The sequence below is a fragment of the Staurois parvus genome, unplaced genomic scaffold (genome assembly GCF_062004578.1).
Source record: "Staurois parvus isolate SC_StPar_1 unplaced genomic scaffold, SC_StPar_1.0 ptg000126l, whole genome shotgun sequence".
Classification (NCBI taxonomy): Eukaryota; Metazoa; Chordata; class Amphibia; order Anura; family Ranidae; genus Staurois; species Staurois parvus.
The window spans coordinates 2613333-2620532 of NW_028317922.1; the positions used below are offsets into that span (position 1 = coordinate 2613333).

The window sequence follows — 7200 nt, forward strand, 5'->3', positions numbered from 1 at the left end:
CTACCTCTTTCCGGATCGCTCTTTCGAAAAATCACCAGGCCCCTGATGAAGGAGATATCCCGAAGGGCTTGGGTTCAAGCAACCGAAAGTCCAAGTGCTAGAAAAAGTGTGCTCGTGATCCTTGCTGGAGTGGAAAAGGATCATGCAGCCTGTGCCACAACCATAGTCGCCTGGTGAGACAAAACAATGCAGAGAGCGTGAAAAAAAAAATCAAAAGGACTTGAGGTTCCGGGAAAAGAGCCATTGCCAGAAGAGGGGTGGCATCATCCTGGGCGGCCTTCCTGTAAGGGCTCGCCTGAAGCCACAGGCAAGGCACCCGCCTGGCCTCCTTATGCTTGACTGGCGCGTGGACCTGGCACTCCTCCCAAGGGTGGAATTTGCGAGAAGCGTTTTGCAAGAAGCCCTTACCACTAGATGAATCGATTGTTGTGACGCCCACCCCTGTCTTGCAGCTTGGGCCATCCCATGTCTACTTCTGCCATGAATGCCCCAGGAAAAGGAGGAAATGATTTGCTGTACTTTTAGCTTTCCCGGTACCTTCGCATGGGAAATTGCCGCCCCTTCATTGACCAAGAGATGGCGATCGACGGTGTAGGGAAAAGATTATAGGAGAGTCGGTCCTAGGGGGGTTAAGGGGGAGTGAGCGTTAGCTACAGGCATAGCGAGGCACAAGAAAAGCGAGAAAGATCCTCGTTCCAGGGGTTCCATGGTGTAACGGTCAGCACTCTGGACTCTGAATCCAGCGATCCGAGTTCAAATCTCAGTGGGACCTTCTTTGCCGAGCCGCCGTTGATTTGAGCCTGGCGACTTGACTTGTCTATTACTGGCGGAAAGGCCAGTGATAGCGGAAGCCGCCCACAAGGCGGATGCCGTGCGAACGAGGCCCGTTGCAAGGGTGATGTCCGGCCGACTGCAAGGCAAACTGAGGAGGCCCACAGCTCTATTGAAAGAGAAGCTGTGCAGCCGTATGTACTTTGGCCAGGAGCAGGTGCTCTGCACCAACTGGTCCTCGTTAGTATGGTGGTGAGTATCCCCGCCTGTTACGCGGGAGACCGGGGTTCGATTTCCCGACGGGGAGGCCGGCTTTTCTTTTCTACCCACCTACCCCCACACTCCTCTGCCTCCGCTCAGCTTAACTCCTTGGATGGTCTTTGAAGGAGAAAACGCTCACATTCGCAGCACATGGCAATTACAGAAGTTCATCGGATGGCCACCCAGCTCGACACCAAGTGGCACGGCTTTCTGGACCAAGTCAAGCTTTCAACTTCGCAGGACCTGGCCGCTTCACACCATCTGTGGAATCTTCCGCTGGGGTGCGTACTTCTCCCACTTCCACGCCTCTTCCAAGTTCTCAACACCTTTCATCTCTACTTCTCCACAGTCATTGCCAGCAGCCCATTTTCGACCCACAGACCTTGATTTCCTCTTCTCCCATTGCTCGCTCTCGAGACTCTGCGCCTTTGCTTCCACCAGCTCTGGACCTCCTCCGTCATGTACACTTCCTGCACCCATGTCCTGAAAACACTACATCTGCAGGCACGCAGATTGAAAGGCGTAGGCGAGTGAGCCCAGTGTGCTCTTTAGCCGATCATTAATGCCCTCCTAAAAGCCCACCACCAGGCCAACATACAGCAGAGTATGCAGCAGATTCATTGCTTTGGCCTCGGGGAGGGTCTTTTTGACTCTCTCTACCCCCCCTCCCCGGTGTGCAACACGTTCTAGAGTTGGTCTCCGGTTACAATCTATTAAGATTCCAGTTTTTGCACGCTCAACCCTAATGGGAAGACCTTGGGCCTCCTCCCCTTCTCTGATCATCTCCAGTCATCCCGTTTGCTAAGGCCTTCATAAGGAATTTGTCCCACGCAGAGCATTACCTTTCCCCAGCTGGGGCCTGTCTTTGGTGCTGGAGGTTCCCTCTGGTTCCCAGTTTCACCCAGTGGCAACCTGTTTACTACTGAACCTCACGCTCCAAGCCGTCTTCCATATAGCTATTACTACGCTTCAAAGAGTCTTGGGAAAGAGCTTTGGGCGGTAACAAACCATAGCTGTGCTTTCTGCCTGATCGGGTGACTCTTCGCCCTGGTGCCTCATGGCACCTCGAAAGTTTCATCATCTTTTCCTGTTCATCAAGTCTCGATGTGACCTACCTCTTTCCGGATCGCTCTTTCGAAAAATCACCAGGCCCCTGATGAAGGAGATATCCCGAAGGGCTTGGGTTCAAGCAACCGAAAGTCCAAGTGCTAGAAAAAGTGTGCTCGTGATCCTTGCTGGAGTGGAAAAGGATCATGCAGCCTGTGCCACAACCATAGTCGCCTGGTGAGACAAAACAATGCAGAGAGCGTGAAAAAAAAAATCAAAAGGACTTGAGGTTCCGGGAAAAGAGCCATTGCCAGAAGAGGGGTGGCATCATCCTGGGCGGCCTTCCTGTAAGGGCTCGCCTGAAGCCACAGGCAAGGCACCCGCCTGGCCTCCTTATGCTTGACTGGCGCGTGGACCTGGCACTCCTCCCAAGGGTGGAATTTGCGAGAAGCGTTTTGCAAGAAGCCCTTACCACTAGATGAATCGATTGTTGTGACGCCCACCCCTGTCTTGCAGCTTGGGCCATCCCATGTCTACTTCTGCCATGAATGCCCCAGGAAAAGGAGGAAATGATTTGCTGTACTTTTAGCTTTCCCGGTACCTTCGCATGGGAAATTGCCGCCCCTTCATTGACCAAGAGATGGCGATCGACGGTGTAGGGAAAAGATTATAGGAGAGTCGGTCCTAGGGGGGTTAAGGGGGAGTGAGCGTTAGCTACAGGCATAGCGAGGCACAAGAAAAGCGAGAAAGATCCTCGTTCCAGGGGTTCCATGGTGTAACGGTCAGCACTCTGGACTCTGAATCCAGCGATCCGAGTTCAAATCTCAGTGGGACCTTCTTTGCCGAGCCGCCGTTGATTTGAGCCTGGCGACTTGACTTGTCTATTACTGGCGGAAAGGCCAGTGATAGCGGAAGCCGCCCACAAGGCGGATGCCGTGCGAACGAGGCCCGTTGCAAGGGTGATGTCCGGCCGACTGCAAGGCAAACTGAGGAGGCCCACAGCTCTATTGAAAGAGAAGCTGTGCAGCCGTATGTACTTTGGCCAGGAGCAGGTGCTCTGCACCAACTGGTCCTCGTTAGTATGGTGGTGAGTATCCCCGCCTGTTACGCGGGAGACCGGGGTTCGATTTCCCGACGGGGAGGCCGGCTTTTCTTTTCTACCCACCTACCCCCACACTCCTCTGCCTCCGCTCAGCTTAACTCCTTGGATGGTCTTTGAAGGAGAAAACGCTCACATTCGCAGCACATGGCAATTACAGAAGTTCATCGGATGGCCACCCAGCTCGACACCAAGTGGCACGGCTTTCTGGACCAAGTCAAGCTTTCAACTTCGCAGGACCTGGCCGCTTCACACCATCTGTGGAATCTTCCGCTGGGGTGCGTACTTCTCCCACTTCCACGCCTCTTCCAAGTTCTCAACACCTTTCATCTCTACTTCTCCACAGTCATTGCCAGCAGCCCATTTTCGACCCACAGACCTTGATTTCCTCTTCTCCCATTGCTCGCTCTCGAGACTCTGCGCCTTTGCTTCCACCAGCTCTGGACCTCCTCCGTCATGTACACTTCCTGCACCCATGTCCTGAAAACACTACATCTGCAGGCACGCAGATTGAAAGGCGTAGGCGAGTGAGCCCAGTGTGCTCTTTAGCCGATCATTAATGCCCTCCTAAAAGCCCACCACCAGGCCAACATACAGCAGAGTATGCAGCAGATTCATTGCTTTGGCCTCGGGGAGGGTCTTTTTGACTCTCTCTACCCCCCCTCCCCGGTGTGCAACACGTTCTAGAGTTGGTCTCCGGTTACAATCTATTAAGATTCCAGTTTTTGCACGCTCAACCCTAATGGGAAGACCTTGGGCCTCCTCCCCTTCTCTGATCATCTCCAGTCATCCCGTTTGCTAAGGCCTTCATAAGGAATTTGTCCCACGCAGAGCATTACCTTTCCCCAGCTGGGGCCTGTCTTTGGTGCTGGAGGTTCCCTCTGGTTCCCAGTTTCACCCAGTGGCAACCTGTTTACTACTGAACCTCACGCTCCAAGCCGTCTTCCATATAGCTATTACTACGCTTCAAAGAGTCTTGGGAAAGAGCTTTGGGCGGTAACAAACCATAGCTGTGCTTTCTGCCTGATCGGGTGACTCTTCGCCCTGGTGCCTCATGGCACCTCGAAAGTTTCATCATCTTTTCCTGTTCATCAAGTCTCGATGTGACCTACCTCTTTCCGGATCGCTCTTTCCAAAAATCACCAGGCCCCTGATGAAGGAGATATCCCGAAGGGCTTGGGTTCAAGCAACCGAAAGTCCAAGCGCTAGAAAAAGTGTGCTCGTGATCCTTGCTGGAGTGGAAAAGGATCATGCAGCCTGTGCCACAACCATAGTCGCCTGGTGAGACAAAACAATGCAGAGAGCGTGAAAAAAAAATCAAAAGGACTTGAGGTTCCGGGAAAAGAGCCATTGCCAGAAGAGGGGTGGCATCATCCTGGGCGGCCTTCCTGTAAGGGCTCGCCTGAAGCCACAGGCAAGGCACCCGCCTGGCCTCCTTATGCTTGACTGGCGCGTGGACCTGGCACTCCTCCCAAGGGTGGAATTTGCGAGAAGCGTTTTGCAAGAAGCCCTTACCACTAGATGAATCGATTGTTGTGACGCCCACCCCTGTCTTGCTGCTTGGGCCATCCCATGTCTACTTCTGCAATGAATGCCCCAGGAAAAGGAGGAAATGATTTGCTGTACTTTTAGCTTTCCCGGTACCTTCGCATGGGAAATTGCCGCCCCTTCATTGACCAAGAGATGGCGATCGACGGTGTAGGGAAAAGATTATAGGAGAGTCGGTCCTAGGGGGGTTAATGGGGAGTGAGCGTTAGCTACAGGCATAGCGAGGCACAAGAAAAGCGAGAAAGATCCTCATTCCAGGGGTTCCATGGTGTAACGGTCAGCACTCTGGACTCTGAATCCAGCGATCCGAGTTCAAATCTCAGTGGGACCTTCTTTGCCGAGCCGCCGTTGATTTGAGCCTGGCGACTTGACTTGTCTATTACTGGCGGAAAGGCCAGTGATAGCGGAAGCCGCCCACAAGGCGGATGCCGTGCGAACGAGGCCCGTTGCAAGGGTGATGTCCGGCCGACTGCAAGGCAAACTGAGGAGGCCCACAGCTCTATTGAAAGAGAAGCTGTGCAGCCGTATGTACTTTGGCCAGGAGCAGGTGTTCTGTACCAACTGGTCCTCGTTAGTATAGTGGTGAGTATCCCCGCCTGTCACGCGGGATACCGGGGTCCGATTCCCCGACGGGGAGGCCGGCTTTTCTTTTCTACCCACCTACCCCCACACTCCTCTGCCTCCGCTCAGCTTAACTCCTTGGATGGTCTTTGAAGGAGAAAACGCTCACATTCGCAGCACATGGCAATTACAGAAGTTCATCGGATGGCCACCCAGCTCGACACCAAGTGGCACGGCTTTCTGGACCAAGTCAAGCTTTCAACTTCGCAGGACCTGGCCGCTTCACACCATCTGTGGAATCTTCCGCTGGGGTGCGTACTTCTCCCACTTCCACGCCTCTTCCAAGTTCTCAACACCTTTCATCTCTACTTCTCCACAGTCATTGCCAGCAGCCCATTTTCGACCCACAGACCTTGATTTCCTCTTCTCCCATTGCTCGCTCTCGAGACTCTGCGCCTTTGCTTCCACCAGCTCTGGACCTCCTCCGTCATGTACACTTCCTGCACCCATGTCCTGAAAACACTACATCTGCAGGCACGCAGATTGAAAGGCGTAGGCGAGTGAGCCCAGTGTGCTCTTTAGCCGATCATTAATGCCCTCCTAAAAGCCCACCACCAGGCCAACATACAGCAGAGTATGCAGCAGATTCATTGCTTTGGCCTCGGGGAGGGTCTTTTTGACTCTCTCTACCCCCCCTCCCCGGTGTGCAACACGTTCTAGAGTTGGTCTCCGGTTACAATCTATTAAGATTCCAGTTTTTGCACTCTCAACCCTAATGGGAAGTCCTTGGGCCTCCTCCCCTTCTCTGATCATCTCCAGTCATCCCGTTTGCTAAGGCCTTCATAAGGAATTTGTCCCACGCAGAGCATTCCCTTTCCCCAGCTGGGGCCTGTCTTTGGTGCTGGAGGTTCCCTCTGGTTCCCAGTTTCACCCAGTGGCAACCTGTTTACTACTGAACCTCACGCTCCAAGCCGTCTTCCATATAGCTATTACTACGCTTCAAAGAGTCTTGGGAAAGAGCTTTGGGCGGTAACAAACCATAGCTGTGCTTTCTGCCTGATCGGGTGACTCTTCGCCCTGGTGCCTCATGGCACCTCGAAAGTTTCATCATCTTTTCCTGTTCATCAAGTCTCGATGTGACCTACCTCTTTCCGGATCGCTCTTTCGAAAAATCACCAGGCCCCTGATGAAGGAGATATCCCGAAGGGCTTGGGTTCAAGCAACCGAAAGTCCAAGCGCTAGAAAAAGTGTGCTCGTGATCCTTGCTGGAGTGGAAAAGGATCATGCAGCCTGTGCCACAACCATAGTCGCCTGGTGAGACAAAACAATGCAGAGAGCGTGAAAAAAAAAATCAAAAGGACTTGAGGTTCCGGGAAAAGAGCCATTGCCAGAAGAGGGGTGGCATCATCCTGGGCGGCCTTCCTGTAAGGGCTCGCCTGAAGCCACAGGCAAGGCACCCGCCTGGCCTCCTTATGCTTGACTGGCGCGTGGACCTGGCACTCCTCCCAACGGTGGAATTTGCGAGAAGCGTTTTGCAAGAAGCCCTTACCACTAGATGAATCGATTGTTGTGACGCCCACCCCTGTCTTGCTGCTTGGGCCATCCCATGTCTACTTCTGCCATGAATGCCCCAGGAAAAGGAGGAAATGATTTGCTGTACTTTTAGCTTTCCCGGTACCTTCGCATGGGAAATTGCCGCCCCTTCATTGACCAAGAGATGGCGATCGACGGTGTAGGGAAAAGATTATAGGAGAGTCGGTCCTAGGGGGGTTAAGGGGGAGTGAGCGTTAGCTACAGGCTTAGCGAGGCACAAGAAAAGCGAGAAAGATCCTCGTTCCAGGGGTTCCATGGTGTAACGGTCAGCACTCTGGACTCTGAATCCAGCGATCCGAGTTCAAATCTCGGTGGGACCT

General features: G+C 53.4%; 1 non-coding gene across 1 annotated transcript; it reads left to right on the forward strand.

The window, feature by feature from the left end:
* The first annotated feature begins 7128 nt into the window (after positions 1-7128).
* TRNAQ-CUG (transfer RNA glutamine (anticodon CUG)) lies at positions 7129-7200 on the forward strand. The gene has a single exon. It is a non-coding gene; the product is annotated as a tRNA-Gln (tRNA).